Raw genomic sequence first — 17,966 nt, 5'->3', positions numbered from 1 at the left:
TTTACGACTACCGAGCTGGGTAGAAGACCACAAAATCTGCCATCAACCAGAATGAACCACAAAGGTTACCTCTGCTAGGGGATGAAAGTAGGATTTACAACTACCGGTTTGTAGGTAGAAAACCAAAGAAATAGGACTTACAGCTACCGGTTTGTAGGTAGAAGCCACAGAAATCCACTGAGGATAAGGTGAAAAATGTTGGCGACCTTACTGAGGAACACCAAAACAGTCACGAAAGGGCCAATTTAGGATCAAACCAAAAAGGCAAATTGAATCAAGACTCATCCTAATGAGGATATAACTCAATAGGGAATTCATCCCAATGTGTGTTGGGAGGAAACGGAAGCAACCGTCATCCACGAGGATAGAACTTAGTGGGGAAAGGCAGGAAAGATAGACACTTTCTGCTTAAGGGGCTGACTCTATTTTGAAGGATCAGACACACCCATCTGCTTAGGGAGATGTATATCACCAACCAGTAGGAGACAACAATCAAAAGATATATGGCAAAAATGCAACATGCATATCTGAATGTTAATGATTATGCATGTATATGCGTGGTTTATGTATGATGAGTGATGACAAACAGACATATCTAACACAAACAGGCCCGGGAATCAACCGTCCGGTACTACATCTCAAGAGAGAAAGCCAGAAACTCTGGTGGAGCGTATCCAATCTGCTGGAGATTTGAGATGCTAGGAAGCAAAGACTCTGCAGGAGAATCAGAGATATCAGGAAATCACAAAATCTCTGGATGATGGATCATCAATCAATCCGATTAAGGAAAAGAGTCGGTGCACAGGCAGACACTGCTGAGGAAAACAGCACGCACGAGTAGAATTTGCCACACAAGCAAACTCTACTGGGGATACTGTCAGCAACTCCACTGGGGACGTCTACTGGCAACTCTACTGGGGAAGTCCGCTGAGAGCACATCCACTGGGGGATCAATCAGTAACTCCACTGGGGAATTTCACTGAGAGATCACGCTCTGCTGAGGAGAAAAGATCGTTCTTCCGCTGAGGGGGAGAGTGGTGAACATCTCAACAAACACTCTGCTTAGGGATAAACCCAAAAATCTCAGCTGGGGAGAAAAGATTCATTGCACAGGCCGAAATCTGCTACCGCCATAACTCTGTTGAGGAGAAATGAAAACTCAAAATCATCGCAGGGATGAATCATCAGTCTCGGCTGGGAGAAGTGCTTAATTGTGCAAGTAGAATCTGTCACAAAAGCAACTCTGGTTGGGGAACTGTCAACACGGGTAAGATCCACCATACCAACAACTCTGCTTGGGGATGAATTACCACAGATAAAATCCATCACCAAAAATCTGTTGTGGATCAGAGAAATAGCAATATCTCTGAAGGGGATATTATCATCGTAGATAAGATCCAACAGACCAACCACTCTAGCTGGGATCTAGATATGCCAGGAAACGGCCATATCTCGGCAGGGAATCTACCACATGAGTAGCTCTACTGGGGAGCCTGTCTGATGGATGAAGGGAAGACTACTGCTTCAACGACTTTGTTGAGGAAGAAAACAACAAACCAATCTTCCAGAGAGAACACACCCGAGGGGAGAAAATTACTGCTCTGTTGGAGATCTGAAGCGTGAATAAATCGTCTCAACACTCTGGCGAGGGAACAAAGCCAAGAAAGGCAACCTTCTCGAGAGAAAAACCACAGAAGGTTCCCGAGGAAAAGGATACAATCAAATGCCAGGGATATGAACAAATGTCTTACCCTGTTGGGAATCATACCACCCTTGGGAGAGCACTGAGAGTCTCCTAAGTATCTTTTGATCATTGTGAATGTTCACTTTGCTTAAAAACAATTTGTGAAAAGTTTGTTTATTTTGAAAACAATGATATTTTATCAATTAAAACATGCAAAACATTTGTTGAATTGAAACAAATAAGAGTGCAAATAATTGGATAAAGGCTCAAATTTATTTGATGGAATGGTAGCCTGTAAATGGCAAGACTCCATAGATTTTTACAAGTTTGAAATTGGTGATATATATTGGAAAAGGCTACATTGAACATAATGACCATTTCTCCACCAATTCCGGATTCGATGTATTCGAAGCTTCAATTGACGACGAATGAACAAGAATCTCTGATAGATGACAGATGTAGAACACAGTCTTGTCAAGATGCAGTTACTTGCCAAATCCCTAATTTTTGCCTAGATTGCCCCAGGGTGAGGTACTCAATCTAGCGGGATGCAAATATTCATTTTTTTCATGTCTCTAATTTTGCCTGGATCGCCCTTTCGGGTTTTCAATCCACCGAGACGCTCATTTTTGCCTAAGCCGCCCTTTCGGGTTTTCAACTTAGCGAGCTATTCTGTTTTTCTTTTTTAGGCGAAGTATTTCTTGACTGCATCTGAATTCACAGGACGAGTGAAATCCTCCCCATCCATAGTTGTAAGCATCAAAGCACCGCCTGAAAAGGCTCGCTTGACAACATATGGACCCTCGTAGTTTGGAGTCCACTTGCCCCTGGAATCGGGCGCGAAAGACAAGAATTTCTTGAGCACAAGGTCACCTTCTTGGAACACACGAGGCTTGACCTTCTTATCGAATGCTTTCTTTATTCTCTGCTGATATAACTGACCATGGCACATGGCAGTCAATCTCTTTTCTTCTATCAGATTCAGTTGGTCGTAACGACTTTGAATCCATTCAGCATCAGTCAACTTGGCTTCCATCAAGACTCTCATTGATGGGATCTCCACCTCTACTGGGAGTACAGCCTCCATGCCGTAAACAAGAGAGAAAGGGGTTGCCCCTGTTGAAGTGCAGACAGATGTACGATATCCATGCAAAGCAAATGGCAGCATCTCGTGCCAATCTTTGTATGTGACAACCATCTTCTGGATAATCTTCTTGATATTATTATTAGCAGCTTCAACAGCCCCATTCATCTTGGGTCTGTAAGGAGAAGAATTATGATGTGTGATCTTGAACTCACCACACAGCTCTTCCATCATCTTGTTGTTCAAGTTAGATCCATTATCAGTAATGATCTTATCAGGCACACCATAACGGCATATGAGTTGATTTTTGATGAACTTCACGACCACCTGCCTGGTCACGTTCGCATACGATGCAACTTCAACCCATTTGGTGAAGTAATCAATTGCTACGAGAATAAACCTGTGTCCGTTGGACGCTTTCGGTTCAATCATGCCAATCATGTCAATTCCCCACATAGAGAAAGGCCATGGTGATGAAATCACATTCAGAAGTGTCAGAGGAATATGAATCTTATCCGCATAAATCTGACACTTGTGGCATTTCTTCACGTATTTGCAGCAGTCAAACTCCATTGTCAGCCAATAGTAGCCTGCTCTCAACATCTTTCTAGCCATGGCATGTCCATTGGAATGAGTACCAAATGAACCCTCATGGACCTCAGTCATCAACAGGTCTGCTTCGTGTCTATCCACGCATCTGAGCAGAACCATGTCAAAATTTCTCTTGTAAAGCACTTCACCGCTGAGGTAGAAACTGCCTCACAATCTTCTCAAAGTTTTCCTGTCTTTCACAGATGCCCCAGGCGGGTAGACCTGGTTCTGGAGGAAACACTTGATGTCATAATACCACGGCTTATCATCTTTTACTTCTTCAACTGCAAACACGTGAGTTGGTCTATCCAAGCGCATCACGGTGATATTGGGAACTTCATTCCAATACTTGACCATAATCATTGAAGCAAGCGTAGCAAGAGCGTCTGCCATCTGATTATCTTCTCGAGGAATATGATGAAATTCAACTTCAGTAAAGAACGTTGAAATCCTCCTCGCATAATCTCTGTATGGAATGAGACCAGGTTGATTCGTTTCCCATTCACCCTTGATCTGATTGACAACGAGGGTCGAATCACCATAAACATCGAGATGCTTGATCCTGAGGTCAATGCATTCTTCCAATCCCATAATACAGGATTCGTACTCAGCCATATTATTCGTTTATTTGAAAGTTAGCCTTGCTGTAAAAGGAATATGTGCGCCCTGAGGAGTAATGATTACTTCCCCAATTCCATTTCCGTACTGATTTACAGCGCCATCGAATACCATACTCCATCGGGAACCAAGCTCTGGCCCTTCATCGAGTGTAGGCTCATCAAAATCTTTCATCTTCAAATACAGAATCTCCTCGTCTGGGAAGTCGTATTGAACAGACTGATGATCTTCAATCGGATGATGTGCCAAATGGTCAGCCAAGATACTACCTTTAATACCTTTCTGAGCTCGATACTCGATATCATACTCAGATAACAACATCTGCCAACGGGCAATCCTCCCGGTTAAAGCAGGCTTCTCGAAGATATATTTGATTGGATCCATTCTGGATATCAACCAAGTTGTATGATTTATCATATACTAGCGTAAACGCTTAGCGGACCAAGCCAGAGCACAACATGTCTTCTCAAGCATTGAGTATCGAGACTCACAATCAGTGAACTTCTTACTGAGGTAGTAAATAGCAGATTCTTTCTTTCCGAATTCGTCTTGCTGACCAAGGACACAACCCATGGAGTCTTCAAGAACTGTCAGATACATGATCAAAGGTCTTCCTTCTACAGGTGGAGACAGGATCGGAGGTTCAGACAAATACTTTTTGATACTGTCGAAAGCTTTCTGGCAATCCTCGGTCCAATCATGAGACTGATCTTTCTGGAGGAGCTTGAATATCGGCGCACATGTGGCAGTCATGTGGGATATAAATCTGGCAATATAGTTCAAGCGGCCAAGAAAACCTCGGACTTGCTTCTCAGTTTTGGGCGCAGGCATCTCTTGTATTGCTTTGACCTTTGCAGGATCAACCTCAATACCTCTTTCGCTGACAATAAAGCCCAATAACTTGCCAGAACGGACTCCAAATGTACACTTGTTGGGATTCAGACGAAGCTTGAACTTCCTCAAACGTTGAAAAAGCTTCAACAAGTGCTCAACATGTTCAACTTCCGTTCATGACTTAGCAATCATATCGTCGACATAGACCTCGATCTCCTTGTGCATCATATCGTGAAACAAGGTAGTCATAGCTCGTTGATACGTGGCTCCGGCGTTCTTCAAACCGAAGGGCATCACTCGATAACAGAATGTTCCCCAAGGTGTGATGAATGTTGTCTTCTCCATATCCTCGGGTGCCATTTTGATTTGGTTATATCCGGAAAATCCGTCCATAAAGGAGAAGATATTGAATTTAGCTGTATTGTCTACCAACATATCAATGTGTGGTAAAGGGAAATCATCTTTCGGACTGGCTTTATTCAAATCGCGGTAATCCACACACATCCGGACTTTTCCGTCTTTCTTAGGCACGGGCACAATATTGGCCACCCATTGAGGATACGTAGAAGTCACCAGAAACCCCGCATCAATTTGCTTCTGAACTTCCTCTTTGATCTTCACTGCCATGTCGGGATGAGTTCTTCTGAGCTTCTGCTTCACATGCACGCACTCAGGCTTCAAGGGCTGGAAATGTTGCACAATATCTGTATCCAGACCTGGCATGTCTTCATACGACCAAGCGAAGATATCAGAATATTCTCGTAGCAATTCGATCAACCCCTTCTTCACAGATTCTTCAAGGAGTGCCCCAATCTTCACCATTCGAACACAATCTTCAGACCCCAAGTTGACCGTTTCCAGATTCTCAAGATGTGGCTGAATGATCTTCTCTTCGTGCTCAAGAAGACGGGTAATCTCATCAAGAATCTCTTCAACATCATCTTCCTCTGCCTCGAATACAGGGAATTCAAAATTGGGAGATGGCGTTGGATCATTATGTTCAATGGGTTTGATTAACAACCTGCATAATGATTTTGGATATAAAAGCTTTTTAGAAATCAAACAAGGCAATCATTATGCAGATGGAAAGATTGATTTTATTCTTGTTTTTTAGGGTTTTTTGTGATCACCAATTTCATGCAAAAAGCAAAAAAGTGAAAATAAATGGAAAAACAAACATTTAACATGAATTTATTGAATGAAATATCATTGTATAAATGTTGTCAACAATGTCATCACTTCTCCTTTTGGCATGGGAGAAGGGTTTTTAAACAAAGTGAATCATTACTCTGACTTATGAATGACTGTAGGAACATCCACAGCGACCCAATTGTTGCAGATCCCGCCAGGGATGACAAAATTGTCAGAATCCTCGGCATCCTCTTCCAGAATAGCAGCAGATTCTTCGCTCTGAGCAGTGTGGATGAAACCTCCACTCTTGAACAGCCCTTTCTCGTTGAAGACCCCAGAAGAAAAGCCAATGCCAGCCCGGGACTTGTTGTCTTCAAGCTCGATCATTTTTACTAGACCAGCAACTGCACCATATTCAATGGCCAGTTTCGCATCTCGATAGGAAGCAAATGAAGGAGTCCTCTTCTCAACAGGCTCGGCTATAGATAAAGCTTGGAAAGGAGTTTCAACTTCATCCTCAGCATCTATGTATGAGAAGGAAGACAAGTGGCTAACCAGGAGAGCCTTTTCTCCCCCTACCACAACCAGTTTCTTGTTCTTAACAAATTTCAGCTTCTGGTGTAGGGTAGATGTCACGGTGCCAGCCTCGTGAATCCATGGTCTGCCAAGGAGACAGCTATAAGATGGGTGGATATCCATAACCTGGAAGGTAATCTGGAAATATCTTGGTCCGATCTTGATTGGGATATCGACTTCCCCAATCACAGTCTTACGCGACCCATCAAAAGCTTTAACAACGACTCCACTCTGCCTCATGGGAGGTCCTTGAAATGGCAGTCTTGCGAGAATGGATTTTGGCAATACATTCAGGGATGACCTAGTGTCCACCAGCACATTGGACATGGCGTCGTCTTTGCAATTCATAGAAATGTGTAATGCCAAGTTGTGGTCTCTTCCCTCCTTAGGGAGATCAGAGTCACATAAACTCAAAGTGTTACAAGCAGTAATGTTTGCAACAATGTTGTCGAACTGTTCTATTGTGACGTCGTGATCAACATAAGCCACATCCAAGACTTTCTGCAGAGCCTCTCTATACGGTTCTGAATTCAGAAGCAACGATAACACGGAGATCTTGGATGGTGTTTGTAGAAGCTGATCTACAACACTGTACTCACTCTTCTTGATGAGCCTCAGTATCTCATCACAGTATTCTTTCGAATTGCCACTGGGGCCAACAGAAGCAGGAGTCTTTTGTACAGAGGATGGTTTAACAACAGGTGTCGGGTTCGGAGAATTCACAGCATTCCCAACCGGACGCTCAACAGAGTCAGCAACAGCCTGAGGCTTCGGGGGTGCAGAAAACACACGACCGCTACGGGTCAACCCACTGACATCAGCAATGTTCACAACAGAGGTGGACGGCAGAGTCACCTCTTTCCCATCTTCCACAACAACAGCATTGTATCGGAATGGGATTGCCTTGTCGGAAGAATAAGGCACATGACCGGCAGGTTTGATAATCAGCGCAAGAGAAACCTTCTGCTTGCTACCATCATATTTAATGACAACAGGCTCGGGTATCCGAAACACCGGAGAAATCACATTAACCTCTGGTTCATCTTCATCAACATTCCTGTTTTGAAGGATCTCAATGACACCATCATCCAGTAATTCCTGAAGATCTTTACGCACTTGGCGACAGCCCAAACGGTTGACAGAGCAGGTATGGCATTTGTCATGGTCATGCTCCAGATGACTGTAATCACACAGCAGACGATGCAACTCGACCAATGACTGTCAAATATGACTGACATATTTGACCTTGTATTTGCCAGGGCAGCCCTGGACCATGTTAACGGATTTCCCATGCTCGGGCAGAGGATTCTTCTTAACATTAGGACATGCGTCCTCAAAGCTCAAAATGCCGCATCTCATAAGGTCTTGAACCTTAGTCTTCAGCTGAAAGCAGTTCTCCACATCGTGACCGGGAGCACCCGAATGATAGACACGGTGCAAATCAGGCTTATACCACCACTGAGGGTTGACCGGTATAGCTGGCGGGTCTCTCGGAGTAATCAGTTTCCGCTCTACCAAAGAGGGATACAGCTCTGCGTATGACACCGGAATTGGATCGAAAGTGATCTTCTTCCTTTCATAACTCATACTAGCTTGATTACTATTGTCAGGCTGGTAGGCCTGCTGTTGAGGACGATGATGTTGCTGATATTGCTGAGACGGTTGTTGATTATTGCTGTGCTGATGATACTGCTGGTTGTCTCTGAAGACAGGTGCTATATGAGCCACCTGGTGCTGATTGCTGGCTGAACGCACAGGCTTCCTCCTTACAGAGGGTCTTCTGGGTTTCACATGGGATTGCACAGCATGTGCCTCTCCATCTTTCTTCTTCGCAAACGCCCCATATCGTTTGGTAGAAGAGCCTTCATCTTTGGTCAGACGTCCTTCACAGACTCCTTCCTCTAGTCGCATCCCCATGTTCACCATCTCGGTGAAGTCAGAAGGAGTGCTAGCGATCATCCGCTCGTAATAGAATGAGCTCAAGGTCTTCAGAAAGATCTTGGTCATTTCTTTCTCTTCCAGCGGAGGCACAATCTGAGCTACCAACTCTCGCCACCTCTGGGCGTACTCTTTGAACGTTTCCTTGTCCTTCTGGGACATGGCCCTGAGCTGATCCCGATCGGGAGCCATATCCACGTTGTATTTGTACTGCTTGACGAAGGCTTCGCCAAGATCATTGAAGGAACGGATGTTCGCACTGTCCAAACTCATATACCAACGCAGTGCAGCACCGGACAGACTGTCCTGGAAATAATGAATGAGTAGTTGATCATTATCTGTTTGAGTTGACATTTTCCTGGCATACATGACCAGGTGGCTGAGAGGGCAGGTGTTCCCCTTGTATTTCTCAAAGTCAGGGACCTTGAATTTCACAGGAATTTTAACACCGAGAACTAAACACAGCTCAACAGCATATTTGCCAAAGAGGTCCTTTCCTCGAAGATTCTTCAATTCCTTGCGCAGCTCAAGAAATTGGTCATTCATCGCATCCATCTTCTCATGATCATCTGGGCCCTCAGACGGCTCAGAATGATAGATGGTGTCGTCTACCCTAGGAACGATATGCACGACAGGAGGAGGAATAGCGAGGACCGGTCTAGATGCCGGCATCGAAGCAAAGGTTGGAGCAGGAATATCGGGCATAAAGCTGGAAGGCATCCTCCACGGGAACCCGGACGGCATGGCTATTGGCACAAAATGGGCATTGGCAGCATGCACAGTAGAGGAGACAATCTCAGAGATGACTGTCCTCTGGGGAGGAGTTGTAGGTGGTGGAGACGACTGGCTCTGGGCAGCCAGGAACGATTCCATCAAAGCACTCAGTCTGGCGACTTCCTCTTTGAGCTCACGGTTCTCTTGCTCAAGATGATCCATCAATCTGGAAGAGTTGGCTCTGGTGTAGTAACGGTGAGTCAGCTTGTCTTCAAAATAAATGAAGAGCACAGAGTTAGACCACAAGACCAGAGGCTGAGAACAACACCTGCTTATGCAAATGATGCATGCAATGCTTGTGCACATGATTTGTTTTTATTTCGAAGGAACTTTTGGGTATTATTTGCAAATTTTGAAATATTAAGCAATTGTTCGCATATGGAAATATCTCATCAAATATATCTGAGAAAGAAGTACAACATTGTCAATCATATTACAAGAGAAAAGGAAAATAAACATCCTATGGATCCCTAGAAGCTCGGGACGCAGGAAGATAAGCTGCACGAAGCCTCTTAACCTCTCTCTCATATGCTGCTTCCATATCCGCCTTCTCTTTGGCGAGTCGGTCATACCTCCTTTTCCAGAACTTGGAAGACTGAGGAAGTAGAGAAGTCCATGCATCATCAGGATCATCAATGACCTGATGCTCGAGGAACTCAATCAGAGCATCCTTCTCCTTAAGTTGTTGAAGCAACTCTTCTCTTTCACGGATCCAGGCACGTGAAAGGTCTTCGTCTCTCAACTCCTCTACTCCTTGGTTAGGGAGGGTTGAAGGCCCAGCCACAACCAAAGGTGTAGGTCTCAGATAATCGTAAGGAATGAGATACTCAGATGCTCTCTTCCTTACCCAAGCAGTATAAGGCTCCAATGCAATGCAATTCTTAGGACCCAACTCATTCCTGCCTTTCTTATGGATCTTACGCCAAGCGCGAACCATTCTGCCCTTCAAGCCTTGGGGATCTTTACCCTCCTGAAAGAACACACCTTCTAACAGAATGTTATTAGGTTCATCCTTTAGGGGGAACCCAAGCTGACGACGTGCTAACACAGGGTTGTAGCTAATCCCACCACATGTACCAAGAAGAGGCACATTGGAGAATTCACCACAAGAGTCAATAATTTGCACTTCATCATATACACGATTATACCAAGAGATATCATCATTAGTGAGAGACATAAGCCTCGTAGACCACCGTAGACATCCCTTGTTCTCTTTGAAAGCGAGCGTCTGAGGTAAGTGAGAAATAAACCACTTATACAACAGAGGCAAACAGCATACAATAGGGCCACCACCCTTTGCATTCCTCATATGCAAAGAGAAATAGGTATCACCCAACAGAGTCGGAACGGGATTAAGAGCAGAGAAGATCCTAATAGCGTTCACATTACACAAATTTGTCGATGTTGGGGAACAATACCAATCCATAGATGAGAAGTACAAATATGACTTCAAAGGCATCCTCACTCATGGCCTTCCCATAAACGGTAGCTTAAGCAATGAGGAACTCAAAAGGGAGACCTTGAATTCCACCTTTGGTAGTCATATGAGCTTTAACCAAGGATTCATCTATGTGCAACAAGTCTGCTATCTCTTGAGAAGTAGGAATACTCTCCAAGCCACTGAACGGCACTTGATCAAGACTTGGTATACCCACCAGATAAGCATACTCCTCAAGGGTAGGCAACAGCTGAAAGTCCGGAAAAGTGAAGCAGCGATACATAGGATCATAGAACTGTACCAAAGTACCCATCAACCCTTCGTCAACCTGAGTAATCAGAAGAGGAAGCAGTTTCTCAAAACGAGCCTTGAAACCCAAGGGATCTAGTACATAGGATGTCAGATTCCTTAACTCTTTCAGATCGGGTTGTCTGAAGCTGTACTTCTTTGTATGCCTTTTTTGTCTTTCCATATCTGAAAATTTTGCAAATAAACCCCTTAAGTTCCTTGAAAATTTTCTTTTTATCTGATGATATGGATGCAAATGAATGCATGAATGCAACAATCACACTCAAGGATCAAGCAAAGCACACCAGACAAAGGTCATGGGATGGCTCGTATTATCCTTAATATCAATCATCCATTTTGGTGGATTATGGTTTTCACCTTATCGACACCCAAGTTCCATTGATATTAACGATATACGAACGGCTCAAACCTCCTTAATATCAATCATCCATTTTGGTGGATTATGATTTTCACCTTATCGACACCCAAGTTCCATTGATATTAAGGATGTGTGAACGGATCAACCATGAATCACGGTTTTGTTGCGAGTCACGAGCATGGAGTCTTGGTTAAGAACCACCCAAAGGGAGTGTACTAGGGTTTAAACCTGCCGAACATGGTCTATCAGAGGTTCCCATAGTCATCATCCCATCTTTCGAATATTATCGGAGGAACGAATACTCGTATTCCAAAAATATTCTTAAGAGAGACTCTTATGAGTGTAGTATCGCGTAACAATCGTATCAAATATTACATCTGAACGACCTCCGCACTACGTCCTAAAAATAGGCCAAGATGGGCTTGGTAAACTAAGGTCCTTGGCTTCTAAGGCACATATTGGAAAGAGTAATGTCTAACCACAAATGACTTGTGTGACATTATTGATCCCAACATGACCTCCACCAAGTGAATGGACTCGCAAGTCAACTTCCTAAGGAATAACTCCACACAAGTCGACGAGACTATGCCATTCTCCTATCCTAAGGTGCACTCGAGTTCGGGTATAGAACTCATCTCACAGAGATCACCAAGCAATGCAAGCAATTGATATATCGAGCAATTCAAACATTACAATCAATACAGTAATCCCAAATTGCACCAAAAATATGTCATAAACAAATATGATACAACAAGTGTGAAAAGTTGGCAAAACCCACTAGGATTATCAGATTCCCCAACAGAGTCGCCACTTTTCTGTAGCGGTGTATTCGTCACCATTGGAAATATTAACTAGATCCAAGGTAAATCATACAAAGTCGAGTCGCCACCGCACTTCTATTTATCCAAAGGAATGGTTAGAAAGCGAACAAAAACCTATAAAGTTTTACAAACAAAACTAGTAAAAGACAGAGATCTGGGTAAGAGGGGTTGGTTATGCAAAGGGAAGGTGTTAGGCACCCAATGCATCCTAGGTACTCCTAGGGAGCCCTTTCACGCTTGTTGCAAAAGGTTATTGTTATGAAATATTTTGTGCAAACATGATTGAATAGACGAGAAAAGAATGTACAAGTTTATTTACATTTTTATGTTTGGATGGATGAACCCATTGCCTACGTACCTTCTCATGAAAGATAAGGATCAAAACCCCGTAGTTCGGGTAAAAGATTTCAAAACAAATGAGTGGATTGATTGGTCCAAAAGCCCTAAGGTATTTTGTTATCAAAGGGAGAAAACTCGACCTGGAAAGCCACAAGTCCACCATGTGAGGATAGCTTCGACATGCTAGTGAGGAATTATGCCCTATAATAAGCATGGAAGACTTATTGTCCATCACTAAGGACATAGGTGAGTATTATCTACCACAAGGATAACTCAAACCTAATAGCTAAAGGTTATGAAAAATTTGATTAAGAGCATGGTCATTGAAACCACAAAAGACATTTGAAGTGAGTTGCATTAACCAGTTAGAAGTATGTACAAAATGGTCAAAGTTGATTTAAAGATTCAATTCAAAATGAGTATTATGAAAAGAAAATTTGAAAATCAAAAGCCTAAGGCTTAGGTTTCTAATGTTGAAAACAAGTCAAATGTTTGCACAAAAGTTTTTTGGTTTAGGGTTAGGGATGAAGATATGGATCAAGGTTAAACATGCAAGAGGTGGGGGGTAAAAGGATAAAGCCACAATAGGAGTTCCTTTCTCAAGATCATAGAGATGATCCAAGTAAGTTCCTTTGGAATAAGGTAACACAAGGTGAAAGCAATAAGCAAGTCTCAAGAGAACCACAGAAAGAGGAAACAGAATGCCAATCAATGGACTTACATCCAACTCCTAACAATAAAACTGGAAACAGAACGCCAATAGATGGTCTTACATCCAACTCCACAAAGCAAACAGGAAACAGAATGCCAATAGATGGACTTACATCTAACTCCTCAAAACAAACAAACATGCATGAAAAGCAAAAACATGACAGACACACAAGTAAGCAAACAAGCAATCAAGCATCACACTCTATATACAAACAAGAGGCTCAATCAAATAGGTGGGCTTTAGTCAAGAGGGGTTATATCAACCTCGACAAACAAGCCAAATTGTATCAGGTAATCTGTGAGCTCTTACCCACTAACATTGAGAGTTAGGGTGAAGCTGATGAGATGGAGGAATGAGGATGTGACCTCATGCTCTTAACCCTGGCCTGGGTGAGCTTATGACAAAAGAAAGTGTGGGGATCTAGAATGTGGGATCCTATTCCACTTGACAGACTCTAACAAGATCTTGGGTGTTTGTTCAAGAGCATCAGCATGTAGTGCGAGCATAATGAACGACTCACTGGATAACAGGGGATTGATTGCTAATCCCTTCTATCTGTCAATTGCTTCTTCACTTAGGAGGACTTAACAAGTAACATGCCTCATTTAGAGGTCTTTAGCACAAATGTAAGCAATCACAAACATGGCCTCATAAAAAGGACTTCAGCCAAATGCCTGCCAAAAAGGTGACAGGACTTCCAGACTACATGGAGTAAGAAGGCTAAACTACCTCAGTGGTGTATCAACCACAAATCAAAGCAAAGCTCAAGCAAGAGCTAGCAACTAATGTACCTTATTTGAGATGACAGTTGATGGATTCGCGTGTTCAAGGCCTCAAAACTTCCAGATCCACTCCAATAATCTTGATTTGAAGCTTTGTGCACGAATTAACCTTTGAATTCACCTAGATCCAGCTCATTTTCAAGCTTCCATTAATATGTAAATGTTCATGAACCTGCTCCAAGCTTGCTCAATTGCTACGAATGATGGATGAATCTTGCTCCAAATTCCACCAAGATCATGAATATGTAAAGAGATTTAAGCTTTGTGTGAAGAATTTTGAAATTCAAGGAGAGAGAAAAAATGGAGGGAATGTGAATTCTTAGATCTAGAATTGTTGTTCTGGCAAATGTGGTTATGCTTAAGCTTATATATGATGTGTTAATGATGCTGTAATCAAGATTAGGCAATGGCTAATTGAAAATTAAGGAGATGTGAGGTGTTTATGCAAATTGGCAAGTGTGAGGTAGCATGGTTATTGTGCACGTGAACAGTGCCATGCAAGGTGCAATTTCACTAAAAATCAATCCATAAACATCATGGAATGGTTAAATGGCTTGTATGATTCACCAATTTTGAATTCTCCATTTTCCCTCCAAAATGTACATGTATGGACATATGATCATGTGAGCTTCTTTCATGCAAGGCAATTGTTGATTTGTAATCTCTTGGTCACAAGGAGCATTTTGCAAAAAGAGTGGACCAAATTGGAGTTTTGGATCAAAAGTTATGGCACTTTGAAGTTCCATGCATACTTTGCAATCATTTGATCATAACTTCTCAACCAATTATCAGATGCTCATGATATAGGACTTTTTGAAAAGAGGAGAGAAAGATCTTCAACTTTCATGTTGACCAAAAATCCAGTTGAAGCTGATTTGATGTTGGAAAGTTAAGTTGAATGTGGACTAAAAACTTGCCATTTTTGGAAACTTGAAATTACAGGTCACTTTCCATTTTGGGAAAATTTTGCCATGGCTTCAAAATCTTCAAGATAGATGTTTGACATGATGAATAGGCCTTGTTTGAATATGAATGGGATGTCACAAATCATTTCCCCCATCTCAAAGCCCTCAGCTGACTGCACAGTTGATTATTTGGTCCTTAGATGACCTTGACAATGCCTGATGAATTTGAGCCTCAACCACTTGGGGAATTGGCTTCAAAATGAACCTCTAGCTCATATAAGCTCAATAGAATGTCATGTGGTCCTCATGCCAAGAAAATACCATCACCTCTTGTACAAAGGAAATCCTTGAATTGCCTGACCTGTGATTGCTTAGACTGCAAAACAAATGTTAGATGACATATTTTTGGTGCTTTTGGTTAGTGATTAAAACAAGAAAAGAAATGATATACAATTCAAACATGCCTGGTGATCTCAAACCACTCACAGGAGATCCCAAACCAAAGGGAAAGGAAGCCAAGATGCTCAAAGATCCTTGAGGTTATGCAATGCAATGCTTATGATGCCATGAGAGATCTCAGGGACAAAATTGGGGTCTTACACATACTGTCATTCTCCCACAAATTCAATGACATGTGTGATGTATAGTAGTATCCTTGCCCATGATTTTAGGTAGTGGAAAGGATATTTGATTTGTATTATTGTCGCTACGCGAAAAATACAAAGTCTCCATCGAATTTTATTTATTCCATAGGAAAGGGAAAATATCGAGAAAACCCCAAAAGAATGGTCATGCAACCACAAACAAGTTCGGAAGTCGGTTATGTAAGGGGAAAGTATTAACACCCCTCACATCCATCGTACTCGATGGGGACCGTCTAAGATGTCTACGCTTGAATGAGTTTCATCATCTTAATTCTTATGTGCTAAAGGTTTACGTAGTGAAAATGGATTTTTTATTAGTGTGCTTGTCAAGGATTTAGGTCCACGTGCCTACGTATGCTCACTCGTTGAAGTGAGAAATCAGAGCCATGTAATTCGTGGTATAAAATGTTTTTTTGCTTTGTCAATTTTATACCTTGAAAAAGGGTTTTCGAGGCTTGATGAGTTGAGATTGATTTTAGATTATGAGAAGATAGTGTTCTTGACTTCAGATCGCACTATAGACTATAGGTAAAGGTGAATATCTTGAACTATCAAGCCAAATATATTGTATTCAAAATACTCATAATGAGTGTAAGAAAGTTACATTCTCATCCTTTCTCTACCACTTAAGGCATGTGGCATACAATCCTAACCGTATCTAATTGTGTTTTGAATTTGATTTGAGAAAAACCCACTTGACGTCGGATCAAGGGTTTGTTTATTGTTTATGAAATGGTGACGATCCTACATCCTAGGGTTGGTTAACAAGCAACAACAAGACAAAGTAACATGAGTAAAAAATACACCAAAGTGGGGAGAGGGATATATGAAAAATACAAGGGATTTCTGCGACAAATAAAGGGTCTCGTTGTAAGGTAGCCCAAGAGAAAGCCTTGTGTTTGCATTGTGTCCTAAGCTAACAATTGGATAATGGAATTACAAAGAATGTCTCCCTAAGGTAGTTCCATGAATGAAAACCATTATTGCAATAAAAGATTACAAGTCCTCGGAAACTCCAAGTTGCATAGGTCAATCACAAAACTACAAGTCCGAATGCAAAGGTACAAACAAGTCCTCTAAGTCTCCGAGCTTAGGTTCATATTATCCGTAATACTTCATGTCTAATGCTAAGGTCAAACATCAAGTACATAGTCCAATAATCCTCAAATTAAGTCTCTTTAGTCTTTTCCGTTTTATCATGTTTTTGTTCATTTTAGATAGAATAATACAATAAATCTATAATGATGAAGAATGAGAATTATAATACACAAAGTAAAGAAATAAATTGCAAGAATTTAAATATTAGAAGTTAGATGCATAATATAATGTTAGAGGTTAGGTGCGTAAATGTAAATGTTAGGAGTTAGATGTTAGGATTCAATTTAAAAGGAACCGATTACTTGAGATTATCTATCCACAAATCAAATCACTCAAAATATGGTGTATTAAGGGACAACCTATCAATGATTCAAAGTATCAAAAATGATCCAATGATCATTTATCAATAAGTTTGAATCAAAGAAAATTAAATCAACCAAAATGTCCATCTATAAATGATTTGAAGTATGGAAGATGTATCAATCAAGCCATCAAAACAAATTGTAAATAAATACAAGTCAATGGTTAAATGTTAATATTAAAGGATCCATCAAGCTTACAAAGAGAAATGAGACTACAAATCAAACCACAAAACAATTATTCATAACAAAAATAAATTGCAAAAATAATAAGAATATTAAAATTCATGCACTACGATGTAATGGAACAAATATTAAAAGCACATGGAAAAATAATTGGCTAAAAAATAATAAGAAATGTCACAAAAATATTAAAATAAAAAAACAAGAAAATCAAATAACCGAGGGAGGGGTGTAGCACTGAACGCAGTGCTGAAAAAGTACTTAGGCATTGAGGCCCACCCCTAAGGCCCATTGGCATTTGCCTTTGTAGGCATGGGGTATGAACTAGAGTGTAGGTGTCGTTAGCGACTTCAATGGACCTAATGCAAACTGTAGCGGTAAATTCATGACCAATAAGTTGTGGATAAACTTTACGTCAATAAAACTAGAGTCGCCATTGCGCTTTTATTGTTTCCAAAGGAAAAGAAAAAAGTACGAACAAAACCCAAGGATAAGAAGTTTTCAAATCAAAACTAATAAAATGTCAGAGATTACAGGTAAGAGGGTTGGTTACACAAAGGGAAGGTGTTAGCACCCAAAGTGTCCTAAGTACTCCTAGGGAGCCCTTTTTATGTGTGCATGTGTTTTGGTATAAAAGATGTTTGAGAAAAATAGAGTGTGAGGATGAGAAAAGAATTCATTGATTATATTTTTGTGTTTGACAAGACCTTCGTTCTTATGCCTACGTACCAACATAAAAATGAGGAATCAAAACCTCGTAATTCGTGGTAAAAATTTCAAATAAGTTG

Source organism: Lathyrus oleraceus, chromosome 5 (assembly GCF_024323335.1).
Source record: "Lathyrus oleraceus cultivar Zhongwan6 chromosome 5, CAAS_Psat_ZW6_1.0, whole genome shotgun sequence".
NCBI lineage: Eukaryota > Viridiplantae > Streptophyta > Magnoliopsida > Fabales > Fabaceae > Lathyrus > Lathyrus oleraceus.
The sequence above is the reverse complement of the archived record's forward strand: the minus strand, read 5'-3'. Positions refer to the sequence as shown.